Here is a 20,361-nt window from a genome sequence, read left to right as displayed (position 1 = left end):
AAGAGTTCACAGAAATTCTTCTCAAGTCCCGGGAATGAGTTCAGGCCCAGAGGGGACTGCTTGTTCAGGAAGTTTAAATAAAGTTATAATTGGAAAAAAAAAAAAAAAAACACATCCTGATAAGGGGGGTACAGTGTGCCTTTTGTCTAGGGAAGGGATGGGGAACCTTCGGCCCTCCAGCTGTTGCAAAACTACAATTCCCATCATGCTGTAAAACAGGGAAGCTAAAGCTTCGGCTGCCCAGGCATGATGGGAATTGTAGTTTTGCAACAGCTGGAGGGCCGAAGGTTCCCCATCCCTGGTCTAGGGTCTGTAGAACTGGTGGCCCATCCATGAGGATGTATAGGAATGAGGGCTCTGGGGGAGATTTATCAAACATGGTGTAAAGTGAAACTGGCTCAGTTGCCCCTAGCAACCAATCAGATTCCACCTTTCATTCCTCACATACTCTTTGGAAAATGAAAGGTGGAATCTGATTGGTTGCTAGGGGCAACTGAGCCAGTTTCACTTTACACCATGTTTGATAAATCTCCCCTTTTGTATGTCAGTTAAGGGGGCGGACATCTTTGACCGTTTCATCTTTGATTTTTCATCCTTCTATGCCCTGAATACAAAACTTTATTGAGAACTTTAAATGAGACAAACCCTACCCATGTCATGTTGATTTTTTTTAACATTTTCGACGCTCTACCCTAGTAGATCCTGAATCCAAAACTTTATTGAATACGACATTTTTGAACAAGACAACTTCCAGCAAAGTATTGTGGTCTTGAAATAAATAGGTGGGGCTTTATACAAAGCCCACCCCTATGATATATTTTTTTCTAATTTCCTGTTTCACCTGGATGCCCTACCCTTTTGGGCCCTGAATCTAAAACTTTATTAAATATGACATTTTTAAACAAGACAACTTCCAGCAAAGCATTGTGGTCTTGAAATAAATGGGTGGAGCTTTGTACAAACCCCACCACCGTGGTTTTTCTTTCTTCCTAAGTTCCTTTTTTAACTGGGATGCTCCTCCCTTGTGGGCTCTGAATCCAAAACTTTATTGAATATGACATTTTCAAACATGACAACCTCCAGCAGAGCATTGTGGTCTTGAATTAATGGGTGGAGCTTTGTAGAAACCCCACCCCCATGATAGTTTTTTTTCCCTTTCTAATTTCCTGTTTTACCTAGAATGCTCCTCCCTTGTGGGTCCTGAATGCAAAACTTTATTAAATATGACATTTTTGAACAAGACAACTTTCAGCAAAGCATTGTGGTCTTGAAATAAATGGGTGGAGCTTTGTACAGACCCCACCCCCTGTCATATTGTTTTTTATTGATGCTCCACTCTTCCAGGCTCCAAATTCAAAACTTTAATTGTAGATTTGTGAGTGTGACAACAACCTGCAAAGCATTATGGTCCTGGTCCTGTGGATGTAGAAAGCCTGTAGATGGGATGTGGATGATGTAGGTGGAATCCATATTATGTAGTTTGTTTTTATACAACTTTATTGCTGGTATTTTTATCTACAAACAGACAATTAGTCGCCCCTTTATAGTCCTATCCCCCCCCCCCATGCTGTTGCTTCCGCTCCCGCGTCTGTGAGACGTCGAGCCAAGGATGACTCACGAGTAGAATAAATATCCTCACTATACCTATAATTTTGGCTTCACACCTCTAAGATTAGTTTATGTTGGGGAAGGAAGTGAAGGAATGATAGTAGGAGATTAATTACCGCTCTTCCAGACAAACGTGAGCGCCTTAAAGGGACAGTCACACAATAAAAGTATTCCTATAAACCACCAGCAAGGTTCAGGGTGAGACCCCCAGGTCACAGCACAGCTGAACCCAGTAGCGGGATCTCTCTGCTCATGGTTTGTTACAATGTATCAGTGCACAGAATTCTGTCAGAAATTTATCATTACACAGTGATTAGTCCTATGTAAGAGAGGGCGGTCCTGTGTATCAGTGTATTGTGACCAGCCGCGCCGCAATCCCAGCCCATAATCTCATCTACATATGGGATTATTAACCTGCCGTCCCTCACAGCTGTAATCACTCATACGTTACATAATCTGGGAATCATTTACGTCTTAACGTTTTATCCCACATGTTTATTATTAGACACATATTTGCTGGGGTTCAGATCCAGACATATGGTCATCGGCAGCGCTACGTGTCCCCAACCCCAGGAGAACCTGCTAGAGACCACTCCACCGGGGATGTGTTACCGAGGCCATAGATAGAAGATATCATATATACATTATATCTATCTGTATACCTATCATCTATCTATCTATCTATCTATCTATCTATCTCCTATCTATCTATCTATCTATCTCCTATCTATCTATCTATCTATCTATCTTCTATCTATCTATCTATCTATCTATCTATCTATCTATCTCCTATCTATCTATCTATCTATCTATCTCCTATCTATCTATCTATCTATCTATCTCCTATCTATCTATCTATCTCCTATCTATCTATCTATCTATCTATCTATCTATCTATCTATCTATCTATCTCCTATCTATCTATCTATCTATCTATCTCCTATCTATCTATCTCCTATCTATCTATCTATCTATCTATCTATCTATCTATCTATCTCCTATCTATCTATCTCCTATCTATCTATCTATCTATCTATCTATCTATCTATCTATCTCCTATCTATCTATCTATCTATCTATCTATCTATCTATCTCCTATCTATCTATCTATCTATCTCCTATCTATCTCCTATCTATCTCCTATCTATCTATCAATTATCTATCTATCTCCTATCTATCTATCTATCTATCTCCTATCTATCTATCTATCTATCTCCTATCTATCTATCTATCTATCTATCTATCTATCTCCTATCTATCTATCTATCTATCTATCTATCTATCTATCTATCTCCTATCTATCTATCTATCTATCTCCTATCTATCTATCTATCTATCTATCTATCTATCTATCTCCTATCTATCTATCTATCTATCTATCTATCTCCTATCTATCTATCTCCTATCTATCTATTTATCTATCTATCTATCTCCTATCTATCTATCTATCTATCTATCTATCTCCTATCTATCTATCTATCTATCTCCTATCTATCTATCTCCTATCTATCTATCTATCTATCTATCTATCTCCTATCTATCTATCTATCTATCTATCTATCTATCTATCTATCTCCTATCTATCCATCTATCTTCTATCTATCATCTATCTATCTATCAATTATCTATCTATCTATCTATTATCTATCTATCAATTATCTATCTATCTATCTCCTATCTATCATATATCTATCTAATTATCTTCTATCTATCTATCTATCTATCTATCTATCTATCTATCTATCTATCTCCTATCTATCTATCTATCTATCTATCTATCTCCTATCTATCTATCTATCTATCTCCTATCTATCTATCTATCTATCTATCTATCTATTTATCTATCTATCTATCTATCTCCTATCTATCTATCTATCTATCTATCTCCTATCTATCTATCTATCTATCTATCTATCTCCTATCTATCTATCTATCTATCTATCTATCTATCTATCTATCTATCTCCTATCTATCTATCTATCTCCTATCTATCTATCTATCTATCTCCTATCTATCTATCTATCTATCTCCTATCTATCTATCTATCTATCTATCTCCTATCTATCCATCTATCTTCTATCTATCATCTATCTATCTATCAATTATCTATCTATCTATCTATCTATCTATCTATCTATCTATCTATCTATTATCTATCTATCAATTATCTATCTATCTATCTCCTATCTATCATATATCTATCTAATTATCTTCTATCTATCTATCTATCTATCTCCTATCTATCTATCTATCTATCTATCTATCTATCTATCAATCAATCTATCTATCTATCTCCTATCTATCTATCTATTAGGAAGCCAAAGCCAGGAATGGATTTGAGAAGAGAAGAAATCTCAGTCTTTCCTTTATGATCTGTCCTCTGTTTATAGTCTAAGTCTAAACGCACCATATGTATCTTCTATCTATCTCCTATCTACCTATCAATCAATCAATCAATCAATCTATCTATCTCCTATCTATCTATCTATCTATCTCCTATCTCTCTATCTATTTCCTATCTATCTATCTATCTTCTATCTATCTATCTATCTATCTATCTATCTATCTATCTCCTATCTATCTATCTATCTATCTATCTATCTATCTATTTATCTATCTATCTCCTATCTATCTATCTATCTAGTATCAGCGTATCATTATCCTGTACCCCAAGTGTCAGCGTGTCATTATCCTGTACCCCAGCGTGGCATTAACCCCTCAGAGTGTCCTGGTTCTGGTCCTCACCCTCGGCTGAGCACACACATTCACACATATCTGATCCCTAATTCCACCTGAAAACAATGTGGTTTGTTTCACCTAGAAAGACCTTTCTATGGGGGGATGTTGTACTGTGTGGTAAAAGACGTGACATGTCACATTTTTCTGAGCGTTCCCGCTCTACAGCTCCAATTAAAAGGGTTATCCAGGAGTAGAAAAATAAAAGACAACTTTCCTGCAGAAACAGCGCCACCCTGTCCTCAGGCTGTGTGTGATATTACAATTCAGCTCCATTCACTTCATTTGAGGTAAGTTTTAATACCACATCCAGACTGAGGACAGGAGTGGCGCTGTTTCTGGAATAAAGCAGCCATGTTTTTCTAAGCCTGAACAGTCCCTTGTGCACCTCATGCAGCGAGGTTTTGTACACAGTCTGCCGTATACAGGAGGGGGTGCGGGGACTAATATTGTGCTATTGATTATCTGCAGCCAGTAAATCCTGAATATCATTTATATGAAGTAAAACATGGCCCCGTCCTCCCTGGCGGACACCGCGGCGCACAGCGGCCTCCATTGTGTGAGATTCCGCCCTCTCCCCGCGTCCGTCTGGCTGTGAGAAAACCTGGATTGATCGGTTTGCTCAGAAATAATTTCTAATTTGTCAGAGTCTGTAATCAATATGTCCAGAGAGGACGGGGCCAGCGCCGGCCACATGACAGGGAGTAATGGCTGCACCGAGCATCAATCAATAGCTATTTATTAGCCGCAGAAGTGATGGTGGTGGCCAGCGGCATCCTCATCCCTCACAGCAATGATGGGAGGTGTAGTCCTGGGGGCTGAGATACACCAGCTCAGCAGGCTGTATCACATACGATAGGTTAAAGAGGATATCCAGGATTAGAAAAACATGGCTGCTTCTTCCAAAACAGCTCCACCCCTGTCCTCAGGTTGTGTGTGGTATTACAACTGGGCGTCATTCACTTTGACAGAAATAAGCTGCATTACCACACACAGCCTGAGGTTGAGAGTGGCGCTGTTATTGGATGAAAGTAGCTGTATTGTTTTTTTTATAATCCAGGACAATCCCTTTAAATACAACCGCTGAGAAAATAGTATGACCCATTAATGGATTAGATAAATCAGCTTGAAAGCAATAGATACAACTCAGCAAACAGTATCACCTGTTATGAGATTAGATACATCAGCTCATCAGACAGTATCACATATGATAGGTATAGATACAGCATCTCAGCACCTGTTATTGGATGAGATACAGCAGCTCATCAGACGGTATCACATTTGCAAGCATTAGATACAATTTAGCAGACAGTATCACCCATTATTGGATTAGATACAGCAGCTCAGCAGACAGTATCACCCGTTATTGGATGAGATACAGCAGCTCAGAAGACAGTATCGCACTTGAAAGGATTAGATACAACAGCGTAGGTGACAGTATCACACGTAGTAGGTTTAGATAACATCGTAACAGTGTCATGTTGATTCACTGGCTCTGCAAGCAGTATCACACATGACCGGATTAGATACATTTGCTCTTCAGAAGGTATCGCAAATAAAACTTGATACAAAGTGTCTCAGGGGACCGTATAACACACAAAAGGTTAGATACACAACTTAACAGACCATCCCATATAAAAGGATTAGATACAGTTCTGAAAATATATCACACCTGTAAAGCTTAGATACAGTAGCAGAGCAGAAAGTATCGCATACAGTAGATTATATACACAGCTCAGCATACTGTATCACACAGGAGAGGCTTAGATACTGCAATTGATGAGCACAATATCACACCATAGAGGTTCAAGACACCTCGTTCAGCAGCATAGTATCACACAATAGCTTAGATACAGCCCAGTAGACATAAAACACCATGGGGGAGAAGTATCAAACTGGTGTAAAGTAGAATTGGCTCAGTCGCCCCTAGCAACCAATCAGATTCCACCTTTCATTTTTCAAAGAGTCTGTGAGGAATGAAAGGTGGAATCTGATTGGTTGCTAGGGGCAACTGAGCCAATGGGCTTAGATACACAGCAGGGCATTATCAAACATGATAGGTTAGATACAGAAAACAGTAAACAGTATCACGTGATTAGATAAATGGCCCAGCATCACAAGTTATAGGGCCGAATACACTAGAAAAGCAACACAGTATCACACCTTTTAGTCTTAGATACATCAGCATAGTATCACGCAGTAGGCTTAGATGCCAGCTCCGTAGCACAATATCATACATGCTTAGATACACTAGCTCCAGTTTGAAGCACACTGTTTAGTAAGATTACAGTAGGCGTATCACATGTGATAGGTTTAGATACACTTTTATGTATGAAGAGTCAGATGATGGTCAGGAGGACAGCTGGCTGCAGGGCACTCACCACCCCCCTCCCATATTGTGCTGGGGGGTAGCGTGCGGTGTGTGTGCGTGACAAGGACCCCTCGCTCGGGCAGCATTTATAGAAGCCATGGATGAGATGCAGCTATGGGGAGGGGGGTCTCCTATGGGATGCGGAGTCCTCTGGGCACCATCTTGGAAGGAGAAGTAGCCGCTGTGTTATAATGTGTAGATCCTGACATGGAAATATGGGGGGCAGATAGTATGGGGGCCAGGGGGTAGGCCTGCAGGGTGCGCTCTATGAAATGTATGCATACAATCATAGAATGAGAATGGAAAGTCAAATCCTCCGTCAAGTCCCAACATCTCCTACAGAGATATAGAAGAACCACAAGCCCCAGCAATCCCTCGCTGCCTCATGTTCCTGACAATTTGTTGAGCCATCTAGCTCTAGGTTTAGAAAAACAGCAGATTTTCCCAGAAATAGCGCCAACCTGTCCTCAGGCTGTGTGTGGTATTACATCTCAGTCACATTTTCTTCTATAGGAGTGGCGCTGTTTGTGAAGAAAGTGGCCATGTTTTGTTTTGGTTTTTTATCTTTCCTTAAGGGATGGTCCGAACCTGCCGAGGTTCAGGTTTGTACGAACCCGAACTCTCGGAAATGATTCCCGCTGTCTGCCCGCTCCGTGGAGAGGGTAGATACAGCGGGAGGACTGCCTGGAAAACTGGGATACAGCCATAACCATAGGCTGTATCCCAGTTTTCCAGGCGGTCCCGCTGTATCCACCCGCTGCACGGAGCGGCCAGAAAGCGGAAATCTGATGCTGAGCGTTCGGGTTCATACGAACCTGAACCTCGGCAGGTTCGGACCATCCCTACTTTCCTTCATACCATACCTCAAACTTTAACGCTACACTATGTATTCTGTCGCTTGGCAAAAAGTTTTACTACTAAGACTTCTTTAAATAAGCGGAAAATAAGTAAAGCAAATACACTGGTAAGGTTGGAGTTCCCCTTTAACGTAGGAGGGTGGTGAGATGGGTGTGAGTGGAGATGCCCTTTAAGAAGCGTGTTTATTTCATAGGTGATATCCCTTTAAGCCAGGTCCTGCCATGGTTAAACATGAAGACTTCATCTCGGTGCCGTTTCTCCTCTCTCTGCGCTTGCCGAGGCCACAGGAGGTCGGTGAACGGCTCGCTGGCGGCTCTCACATCATTACAGCGAGCACTTAGCGAGCATGAGGTAAGAATTGGCAAAACCTTTCGCTGCAACTAACTAATGGTTTTGTCAGAAAGACAATGTAATCAGGGACTTGGCCGTCCTGCTGGGACCTTATTTGTGTTTCATAGAAAGCCAACGAAGGAGCGAGGAGGAATCACAATGTCTCAGCAGCCGCGGCCCGAGGAAAGGGACAAGATGGTCGGCGGCAACACAAAGGAACAGTGAACCTCAAGCCTACTCCTCAAGCTACCGTCCCAGAAGAAAAAAAAAATTATTCCTACTAAAGTGGAGTCATTGAGTTGTCCTGCGGTTAGATCAGTTTCTGGGACAGTGGAGCGAGAAGCAATATGGCTGACATGAGTTAAAGGGGTACTCTGGTGGAAATCTTTTTCTTTCATATCAACTGGTTTCAGAAATGTATATGGATTTGTAATTTAAAAATATCCAGTCTTCTAGTACTTATCAGCTGCTGTATGTCCTGCAGGAAGTGGTGTTTTCTTTTCAGTCTGACACAGTGCTCTCTGCTGCCACCTCTGTCCATGTCAGGAACTGTCCAGAGCAGGAAAGGTTTTTATGGGGGTTTGCTACTTCGCTGGACACTTCACAAGGTGGCAGCAGAGAGCACTGTGTCAGACTGGAAAAAAACATCATTTTCTGCAGGACAAACAGCAGCTGATAAGTACTGTAAGACTGTAGATTTTTCAATAGAAGTATAATACAAATCTATATAACCAGTTGATTTGAACGGAAAAAAATTTCACCGGAGTATCCCTTTAAGCAATAGCCAAAAGTAGGGCAGACATATAAGATAGCTATCCTTCATCCAAATGCATATACATATAAACGCATGCTCAGCTCGCCTGAATGTACATGTGTTCTGAATGGTATGGGAGGAGAAAGCCAATGGAGGACTCCTCTGATGAAGGTTTATTTCCCTGAGAACAAAAGGAGCAAACATTGTGAAATCCTACAAATCTGATCAGGGGAGAGGTGGGGGGGGGGAGGCAGGAAGCCCTCTATTAGATATTAGGTGGTCAGCCATAGTAATAGTATTATTTATCAGAACAATCAGCAGTTACAGGCGGCCATATTTATTTATTTTTTTTGTCTTTTACATTCCCAAAGTCTCTTTCATTTGCCACCGGAGCAGTGCCCGTATGTGAAGCGTGACCCCTGTCTCTGAAATCTGTTTCCCCTCTGGCCCATTGTTGATTCTCTCATTGTAAGCGGTGTGAGGTACCCATGATGTGCCTCCAGGCCCCGCAGCCGTATCCTGTCTTTGTTCTGTAAAGTGTAAACACCCGAGAGGAAGGCTAAAGACTCGTACCAGAGGATTTTGTATCGTTTGTGACCAATCTGCCATCTTTTCGGCTCTTGAGGAATGAGAAAGGAGCGCTACAAAATCCCTTCTATTAAAAAAAAATAATAAAATAAAAAAATGTAAATTTTTGTTCTACAAAATGGAATTTTGCAACACAAAAATTTTTTTTGTGAATTTTCTGCTGACAAAATTTCCTCTTCAGGAAACAAAGCCTGAAATGCCTATAGTTATTGGTTGAAATGTTTAAAAATTTTTATAGTAAATTGTATTTCTAATAAATCGGTGTCCTCCTCTCCCCCGCCTTTCCCGTTTCTCGTCCTAAGCACGTGCGGAGATGAGGATATATATTTTCCGAACCTTCACCACCGAGCGCTGGGAAGACGAGCAACCTCGCAGAACAACGCACACAAATTGTCTGTTATTTGAGCGGCTGTCAAAACACGATTGTCATAGGGAGGAGAGCTGACATATCATTTAGCTGAGACATCCTCACTAGTGTGTTTCCCTGCGGTGTCTATGTCATGTCTTATGATAAAGGGTGTGATGGGCACTGCCGGAGCCCGCGGGGAGTCTCTGTGAATACAAATCTGCATTATGTATTCATAGATGTGGCCGGTCTCCACTGGCAGATGAGGTTTTGTCGCTGGGTAGTACACGCCGGCTATCTCTACCCTAAATGACAAAAATGGGCCGTTCGAGCTTCCTCTCGTCTGGGTACCATCAACAGAAGTCAGTGAACCCTTGAATCTATGTCATCTTAAGGCTACCAGTCAATGTGCACCCCCCAAAAATGTCATTTCAGCCAGTTGGAGAGTTCTGGGAGATTAGGCCCCATAGCTCAAAACAGAATTCCTATTATGGTGCCAAATTTTGCCCCTTTTTAATCGTCCTTGGGCCAATTTTGTGACCCATTGCTTTCTAGAATTCCAGTTCCTCTAGAGTTCGGCCTAGGTCTTCACCTTAAGATACCAACAAGCATGGACCTAACCAGGTCTTGCCCCGCTCTCGTAAGGTCTCCTCAACCTTTGTCTTAGGGCCACCAATGTCATATAGCTATGGACCCTGTCCGATAGATGGGATAATTCCTTCATTTACTCCACACCACACCAATGGGGGCTCTCAAGGACGTCAAGAACTGGGAGAGTCTCCAAAAGCCAAAGAAGAATGAATACATTTCCCAAGAAATATTCAAGTGTTGGCCTGATTCTTCCACCAATGGTCGGAACTATGCAGGTATTATGGAGAACTCCAATGGAAGGTCAACAACTCCTTGTCCTGATACATTCACCCAACCTGGACTAAGAAGATTTGATGTTCCTAGATGTGTCATCTTCATTTAGGATATATGTGACACCAGCAATGACATCTCTTTGCCATGTCTTGAGGACTGTAAGTGCCCTTGACCACTTGGCCAAGAGACCTGACCACCATATTCTCTGTTGGACTCAAGTCTCAACCCTATGTTCCCAGTTCATGGATTCAAGACCCATATGGTCTTTGGAGTTGGCCGCTCCAAGTTTTGTTATTGGACCTACTGCACAGAATTGCATTTGTACGATGTTGAGTGGACATAGCTCCTAGAACATCGGTCCATGTTCTCCTATTCAGATATCCTCTATTCATTTAAGGTTTTTCCCAAGAGACTCCGTGCTGCAGAATACAATTCCTTCATACGCTGGAGATAATAATGGGAACGGTTCTAATTGTCCACACCATCGACAGAGTCACACACCTTCTGAACATACATTTCTGTGCTATGACAGCAGGGCATCATCTCATTACCTGAAATCTGGAGCATCCCTTGAAATTGCCCTAGTACAGGGAACGATTTAAAGGGATGATCCAGAATTTAAGGAAACCTGGGCCAAATTCGTGATTAAGCCATAACATTAATGAAAACATTGATATCAAAGATGGTACTGAACACATACAAGGAGGATGGGAGTACTCACTAAGTGATGTTCCTCAGTATAATGGCTGCTAGAGTACCAGTCAGGGAGTCAGATGTGAGCATTGCTCCGACCTTCTTCGAAACATAAGACTTCCTATATGTATGAAGCCGGGGCTGTAGGAATGCGTGTCATGTGACCCTGGGGGCACAAGTAACATAAACATTCTACATTGGGGTCCATGGCAAACTCCATTGTGGGCAATAAGATTTTCAGTCACCTTAATACATGTGCATTTAAATGATATTAACGCCAATAGGAAAAATGACTGCACCCAGGGACTGCTGGGAGTTGTAGTTCTCTAAGTTTTATGGTGGCCCCTTTAACGTATAAGCTCATGGCGGCAGTGGCGAATGACTTGGTGACAAAATGACCGGTGACAGATGGCATAACTGTATCATTCACAGAACAGTATGCCGCAGGGCCGGGGGCTATGACGGGTGACATGCCCAACTGTTCAGTAATCATGAAATGACAAGACAAATGACAGACGATGCGCACGCCATCCCACCATCAGAGCAATAAGGATGGGGGGGGGGGGTCACATACTTTATACCGGGGGCGGCTACGTTTATTTAAGAGAAGCATCTCGCATCTGTTTTGGCGCGGGGCCAGCCTATTCGTGACATGCTACACAGTTAGTTTAGGTTCTCTACTGAAGCTTATTAATATGGCGGCGACTTGTAACACTTCCTGGGAATTCTGCCCAGTCTAAGCGTTTAATATATTATTATTATTATTAACGTTTTTTTTATGTTCTGGGACTACTGGTTATCATATCACTGCATTAAAGGGGAACTCCACAATTTTACGCCCCGCCCAGGAGCATAAGTAGCAACTCCCATAGTACTTTGTGTTGGGGTATATTTGCATATAGTCCGCCTCCTTTGAAATGTGGAAAAAGTTTACATGTAACAATAAAGGGCTGGTAATTCAGGGAGGGACTTAAAGGGGTACTCTGGCAGAAATCTTTTTATATTAAATCAACTGGTTTCAGAAAGTTATATAGATTTGTAATTTACTTTTATTTAAAAATCTCCAGTATGTCCTGCAGGAAGTGGTGTGTTCTGTCCAGTCTTACACAGTGCTCTCTGCTGCCACCTCTGTCCATGCCAAGAACTGTCCAGAGCAGGAGAGGTTTTCTATGGGGATTTGCTGCTGCTCTGGACAGTTCCTTACATGGACAGAGGGGGCACCAGAGAGCACTGTGTCAGACTGGAAAGAATACACCACTTCCTGCAGGACATACAGCAGCTGAAGAAGTACTGGAGATAGAAAGACTGAAGATTTTTATATAAAAGTAAATTACAAATCTATATAACGTTCTGAAACCAGTTGATTTGAAAGAAAAATATTTTCACCGGAGTACTCCTTTAACCTCAATATTGCCCATGTACCCCATGGGTCAATTCTAAATTTGGATGACATCACAGATTAGGTAATATAGAAGGTCTTTGCGGGTGGTCGCTGCTCCCCAGGTTATCAACCATAATCCCCCACTATAATTTTGTTCTTCCTTCTCCATGAGTTACACAGCATAAGGTTGTAAGAGATCATAATACATAATTGTATCATATTGTTCATCTAGTTCAGCCTGATGCAGCGTTAGGCCACGTTTACACTTTGTAAGACACCGGCCGTTCCGTGACCCGGCCGAGTCTCAAAATGGCCGGTGTCAAAGAAGTTAATCCTGGCCGGTACCGGATGATCTTTGCTGCAGCTGAATTCGGATGCTGGTGCATCCGTGTACGCCCGCATCCGAATTCACCGCTGCTCACAATGGAGCGTGCGGCCGGATCCGCACTCCGAACTGACAGGGTTTTCTGCGGCCGCTATTCAATGAATAGCGGCCACAAAAAACTGACATGTCAGTTTCTTGCGGCGCCGCTAGGGATCCCGGCCGGAGCGTATACTTTTATCAAACATGGTGTAAAGTGAGACTGGCTCAGTTGCCCCTAGCAACCAATCAGATTCCACCTTTCATTTTCCAAAGAGTCTGTGAGGAATGAAAGGTGGAATCTGATTGGTTGCTAGGGGTAACTGAGCCAGTTTCACTTTACACCATGTTTCATATCCCCTCCCCCCCTATGTGTATACACTCCGGCCGGGATTCCCTCAGCGGCAGCACTACATAAGTACCGTAGAAATCACAGACGTTTTTGCAACATAATGGGAACATGGTGTAAAAAATAAAGTTTTTGGCAGCTCAGCGGTTAACTCCAATAGCTGCCCCCCCCCATGCTGACCCCAGCTGTCTTGGAGTTAGTTTCATAGTGAGGACAAATGCATTTCCTGTCTTTATTTCTCACGGATGAAAAAAAAAAAAAATCGCCCTTGGAAGAAAAACAAAAAACGTAAACAGTCTGAGAGCTGAGCGCTGCCAGTGACAGCCGCCCCCCCCCCTTCTAATAAACCTGCGAAATCTGCCTCCAAACTGTGCTCTCTGAAGTGGCCCCCTCGACCCCAAACACCGGCCCCCAGCAGCTGACAGCAGCCACAGGGGCAATCTGGATTAGGTTACTGCAAGCTGCGCATCATTGGTTTCAATATGGTCACCATAAGAAGCCATACCCAGCTTTACCAGAATCCTGAATGGTAGAGGTCTCTAGCTTTGTAGCAGTACTGACTAAGAGACTGAATAGAGTAGAGTAGAGTATAGTTAGCGTGTGTGGTATTACAACTTGGCTCCATTCACTTCAAAGTAAATGAGCCGCAATACCCACACCCAAACCATGGACAAGGGTGGTGCTGTTTCGAGAAGAGAGCAGCCATGTTTTTCCTTATCCTGGATAACCCCTCTAAAGCATATAAGATTGATGGGTGACAAACCATCGGAGCCGTATCGAAGGCCATTATCAGGATTACAGAAAAGATTTGGATACTTTTAATACTTTTTTGGTTTTATTGCTCAGCAAGTTACAAAAAGTGTGAATGTGTCAGCTCTCCAGTGATCGATTCCTTCTCCTCCGGGATCTAAAGCCACAGGCTCCTTATAACCATATATAGTGAGGGCTCCAGATGTTTCCTCCAAATACTCCAAAAAGTTCAAGATACGGCGCTGTGACTGTACAGCCTGGAATATAGAGAGAGAGAGAGAGAATAGATAGATAAATCCAAGAATTTTGCGGCACATCCGTATAGTGAAAAAAAGGTGTGGTATTTATTGGTACATCAAAAAGCAAGTGCAACGTTTCAGTCTCATCTCGAGATGAGACTGAAACGTTGCACTTGCTTTTTGATGTACCAATAAATACCACAACTTTTTTTCACTATACGGATGTGCCGCAAAATTCTTGGATTTATTTAGTGGAGATTTTTATCCAATCTCCGTTGCTTGGCACTCCAGCACTGGAACTGGGAGTGCGCTCTATTGTGGACATTAGATAGATAGATAGATAGATAGATAGATAGATAGATAGATAGATAGATAGATAGATAGATAGATAGGAGATAGATGATAGATAGATAGATAGATAGATAGATAGATAGATAGATAGGTAGATAGGTAGATAGATAGGAGATAGATAGATAGATAGATAGGAGATAGATAATAGATAGGAGATAGATAGATAGGAGATAGATAGATAGATAGATAGATAGATAGATAGATAGATAGATAGGAGATAGATAGATAGATAGATAGATAGAAGATAGATAGGAGATAGATAGATAATAGATAGATAGATAGATAGATAGATAGATAGATAGATAGATAGATAGATAGATAGATAGAAGATAGATAGGAGATAGATAGATAATAGATAGATAGATGGATACAAGATAGATAGGAGATAGATATGAGATGAACGTGGTCGCCATGTAATAATGGTGGCGTGGGAGAAGTGAAGATATGTGAACTCCTTTATCTGAGATGAGCATGTGACAAAAGGCAGCGCAGTTTCATCTCCCTGTGAGGAAGAGTAGTCACTTATCAGAAAGCTGGCATATGTCTAACCTTTCTCCCCCTGTCATCTCCCTCAAGGTGTCAGACTCTCAGATAATCGCGTTTCAGTTCTGCCGGCAACAGAGAATCCTAATCAGGATGTGGCGTTCCCAATATTCGCCGTTCCCTCCCCCCACACTTTATAATTCACTGTATATATTATCCACTGCCATCTTGTATACTATATAATATACACTTCCTGACCCTTATGCTACACCAGCTATCTAGAGTACCAGAATACTGGTTGCTAGGAGGACTTTAGAAGGGCTTTAGATGTAGGCAGCCATCTTGTGGGCCGAACCACCCCAAAAAGTCAGGAGTGACATCACTGTGGCATAGGGAAAGAAGTGACATCACTGCAGCATAGTGAAAGAAGTGACATCACTGCAGCATAGTGAAGGATGTTATACAAATAAAGTAGTGACATCACTGAGGTATGGTGATAGATGTCATATATACAGAGTAGTGACATCACTGAGGTATGATGATAGATATCATATACATAGTGTAGTGACATCACTGAGGTATAGTCATAAATATCATATATACAGAGTAGTGACATCACTGAGGTATGTGATAGATGTCATATATACAGAGTAGTGACATCACTGAGGTATGGTGATAGATGTCATATATACAGAGTAGTGACATCACTGAGGTATGATGCTAGATATCGTATATCTGTGACATCACTGAGGTAAGATCATAGATATCATATACATAAAGTAGTAACATCACTGAGGTATGGTGATAGATGTCATATACACAGAGTAGTGACATCACTGAGGTATGGTGATAGATGTCATATACACAGAGTAGTGACATCACTGAGGTATAGTCATAAATATCATATATACAGAGTAGTGACATCACTGAGGTATGTGATAGATGTCATATATACAGAGTAGTGACATCACTGAGGTATGGTGATAAATGTCATATATACAGAGTAGTGACATCACTGAGGTATGATGCTAGATATCGTATATCTGTGACATCACTGAGGTAAGATCATAGATATCATATACATAAAGTAGTAACATCACTGAGGTATGGTGATAGATGTCATATACACAGAGTAGTGACATCACTGAGGTATGGTCATAGATGTCATATACACAGAGTAGTGACATCACTGAGGTATGGTCATAGATGTCATATACACAGAGTAGTGACATCACAGGTACATGTATGGTCATAGATGTCATATACATAAAGCAGCGACAATACTGGTATGTTCTGTATGTTGAAAACGTCAATGAAAACCAAACAAGACGTGAAGCCAAAAATGTACAAAAACAACACGAAACTATGAACTTCACAGAAGAAACCTCTCCCGGACCTCAGAGTGGAGTTTTTCCATCCCCATAATCCTGCGAGAACATCAGAGAACTCCATGTGACAGAACCATGTTCTCCACCACAGAAAATCTCTGTTTCACAACTCCGCATTCGCTGCCAAAACTTATTGATCAACGTTCCTTTGTTTGTTACGATGTGACAGAACAATGTATCGCATATCACTGAACTGTATTCTCTGCCACTAAACTCGATTCCAGGGGTAGGGAACCTTGGCTCTCCAGCTGTTGCAAAACTACAACTCCCATCATGCCCGGACATAATGGGAGTTGTAGTTTAGCAACAGCTGAAAAGCCAAGGTTCCCTACCCCTGCTGTATTTTGTGCAACAAAAACTGTCCCAAAGTCACAAAAAGTTCCCCTCCCTCCATCAGGTTTTGGTTCCACATTAGTGAGTAATTTCACGTTCTTCACCTCCATACGGGAATTCTCTAAATGATTGTACAATGTTTGAATGGAGATGGCTGCTTCCTTTCCTTCTTCCTGTCATTATGCAGTCAAAAGTTGGTACCCCCCCCCCCCCCCTTCACTGGACCATAGTAATATGTGCAATTGTTTACTGCTGGAAGGGAAGGGGTTAACAATTATATAGTCATGATGATGACCAGAGAGGGGCATAGAAGGGAAACACAATACCCCCCCCCCCCTATATACAGGAATCTGCTGTTTTTGCTGGAAACCAGCACACATACCCGGTTCCTGACCCTCACACTCCTGCAGATGTGTCACCCTGCTTATTCCTCCTGAATATGGAACATGGAACGAACAACTGTGCCACGGTGATTCATCCGGGCTTATAGTACTGGATATACTGTACGCACTCTCATCCCCATACAGATGTGCAAGTCAGCGTATAATATCCAGATGGTAAATAAAGCGCAGCCTGGAAAAAATGACCCAACGACAAAACGCCAAGAACAGTATTATAACATAATTTCCTTGCAACATGGGTCCTGAGACTGTATTATATATAATAGGATGGAAAACATTTATACTACTGTTCCAAAGGGACCAGAATACAGCTACTATAATACATCCTCCTATGTACAAGAATATAACTACTATAATACTGCCCCCTATGTACAAGAATATAACTACTATAATACTGCTATATACAAGAATATAACTACTATAATACTGCTCCTATATACAGGAATATAACTACTATAATACTGCTCCTATATACAGGAATATAACTACTATAATACTGCTTCTATATACAAGAATATAACTACTATAATACTGCTCCTATATACAGGAATATAACTACTATAATACTGCTCCTATATACAAGAATATAACTACTATAATACTGCTCCTATATACAGGAATATAACTACTATAATACTGATCCTATATACAAGAATATAACTATTATAGTACTGCTCCTATATATGGTAAGTGTAATACCATATCCATACTTGTGTTGTTTGGGGGCAGCCTTCCCCGCCGGTGGTGCTGGCTGGGTTTTGGTGGGGCTTTTTGGGTCTGGTCCTGTGACATTGGGGTTGCAGGGCCGTTCCATGGCCTCCCTACCCTGCACGTGCACGCTTTGCGGGGTTGGCGGTCGCTGACCGACACGGTGTGGAGTTAGCGTAGGGACCCGTGTGGACCAGAGGACCTGCGCGGTGGTACACGGGGCAATATGGCTTGATCAATTCATATACAGACACTCTGGTGTTGATTTTTAATATAGGCCTAGCGGCATTAGTATCAGCCATAGATGGGATGTGCAGCCGTTCCATTCTCTCCAGTTCGTGTATAACTACTATAATACTGCTCCTATATACAGGAATATAACTACTATAATACTGCCCCTATATACAAGAATATAACTACTATTAAACTGCACCTATATACAGGAATATTGCTCCTATATACAAGAATACAACTACTATAATAGGGTACAGGACCTGGGCCTGTGTAGTAGTGCTGTGGTGGTCTGGTTACAGTAGCAATCTGTGTGGTGTGGGGGTGACACTCCCTTGTCATATATATATATATAGGCAGCGGCCCAGCTCAGATCTTCTGCCTCCGGCTGATCGTGGATGAAACGTTCCTGCAGAATGTATGGAAATTGTGCGTTTTGTCTCCCCTCGGCTCAGCGTGCCGTCGTTTAAAATTCATCGCTCCCTCTCTGTAGCGGAGAGAAAAGTCCTCGTTCGTCTGACGTCTGCTGACAGAATTCTAATGGCCCGGATTCTGCCTAACCGTATCGGGGTGCAGGTAGAGGTGATTCGGCGTGTAAAGGGTTACATGAGGATTTTCCAGCTTAGATTGTCAGCTCTTGGGCCAGAGTCTTCTCGGTTAGTAAACGGCCCGGACTATGCTAAAGATTGGGGGGTTGATTTATCAAACTGGTGTAAAGTATAATTGTCTTAGTTTTCCCTAGCAACCAATCAGATTCCACCTTTTATTCCTCACAGACTCTTTGAAAAATGAAAGGTGGAATCTGATTGGTTGCTAGGGGCAACTAAGGCAATTCTACTTTACACCAGTTTGATAAATCTCCCCCTGGGTGACTACCGTCAGCTCTTTGGAACAGATGGCTCCGATGGATAATCCGGGCCGCAGTGGCAATGAAGGACACGATGGGTTAATAGAAGTAAGAGGGGGCCCAGGGTATAATACGAGACCACCTCTGGGCCTCAGCGCTTCTCTGTCTGCAGTGATATTATTGCCTATCGTCTTACCCCAAGGGCTGCAGGTAAACAGACAGTCTCTAGGCACGGCCATGGGGGAGGGACGGGGGCTTCACCATGGCACACAGAGATACTCCACACACTTCCCTACTGTCTATTAAACAGACCCCAGGGACTGTACTGTGCAGACACAAAACTCCTTGTCCAAGCCCTGAGCACGGTTACAAGAGCCATTGTTACAAATCTTGGCAGCCTGACAGGCTAGGGAACGATGTCAGGAGAAAGGAGATGGAGAAAGAACTACATCGGCAAGGAAGAGGTTAACCCCCGAGATCATCTCCTCAAGTCCAAGACCTGAAGCTCGGAAGGAGGGGATCGGAGCCAGGTCCAATGCGATACACTGGGGGCTTGGTTACCTCTCTTCCCCCCAAAACGGGCCCCCTCGACACTGACAGCTCTAACAATGCCTGGAACATAAAGGGCCGTTCCATAGAACGTCTCCAATCTCCCAGCTGTTATCTGTAGAGGGAGACTTGGTATCTCCACCTCCTCCAACGTCCTTGTTATGAAGCGTTGTCAAGTCGATTCCGACTCCTGGAGACCGTGTGTCCTGGTGGAACCAAACTAAGGGGGTCACTTATGGGCACATAGGTGCTGTACCTTATGTTGGGTCTTCTCTTCTCCATATAGTGTCAAAGTAACCAAACCATATAGTATAGCATCAGAGGTGCCCACCTTTAGCAGGTGACCACACGGGTTTCCCACTCCTAGAACCAGTCCTGGTCATTAAGAGAACACAATAGCAAATCATATGGACAATGCTGGCCAATGGTTCTAGCACAGAAAGGTCAAAGGAGCCAAGTGGTGGCATCTCATCAACGTTATATACTGTATGGTGAACCCACATGGATAGCAGTTTGGTGGTCTCTGCCATAGTCCTACAAGACACAAGTCAAAGGGGACAAGAGGTGGCATCTCATCAACATTATATATGGTGAACCCACATGGATAGCAGTGTGGTGGTCTCTGCCATAGTCCTACAAGACACAAGTCAAAGGAGACAAGAGGTGGCATCTCATCAACATTATATATGGTGAACCCACATGGATAGCAGTGTGGTGGTCTCTGCCATAGTCCTACAAGACACAAGTCAAAGGAGACAAGAGGTGCCATCTCATCAGCATTATTTATAGTAGACCCACATGGATAGCAATGTGGTGGTCTCTGCCATAGTCCTACCGGAGAC

The 20,361-nt window shown here is 42.4% G+C and overlaps 1 protein-coding gene and 1 long non-coding RNA gene across 7 annotated transcripts in view; one reads left to right on the top strand and one right to left on the bottom strand.

The window, feature by feature from the left end:
• Window positions 1-20,361, bottom strand: part of SEMA6C (semaphorin 6C) — a 459,642-nt gene that overhangs the window by 111,723 nt on the left and 327,558 nt on the right. Inside the window, exon 1 of one of the 6 annotated variants that reach the window (XM_069949806.1) lies at window positions 5,508-5,559. The exons of the other annotated variants lie outside the window; for them this stretch is intronic. The gene's annotated coding sequence lies outside the window, so the exon portion shown is untranslated. Of the gene's footprint in view, window positions 1-5,507; window positions 5,560-20,361 lie in introns of those variants that run through there. 6 annotated transcript variants of the gene reach the window in all.
• On the top strand, window positions 6,365-8,516 carry LOC138770677 (uncharacterized). Its single transcript, XR_011359483.1, has 3 exons — window positions 6,365-6,404; window positions 7,783-7,924; window positions 8,032-8,516. It is a non-coding gene; the product is annotated as an uncharacterized lncRNA (long non-coding RNA).

This window comes from Dendropsophus ebraccatus, chromosome 13, assembly GCF_027789765.1.
Source record: "Dendropsophus ebraccatus isolate aDenEbr1 chromosome 13, aDenEbr1.pat, whole genome shotgun sequence".
In the NCBI taxonomy this organism is placed as follows: domain Eukaryota; kingdom Metazoa; phylum Chordata; class Amphibia; order Anura; family Hylidae; genus Dendropsophus; species Dendropsophus ebraccatus.
This window is presented reverse-complemented; position numbering and strand designations above follow the sequence as displayed.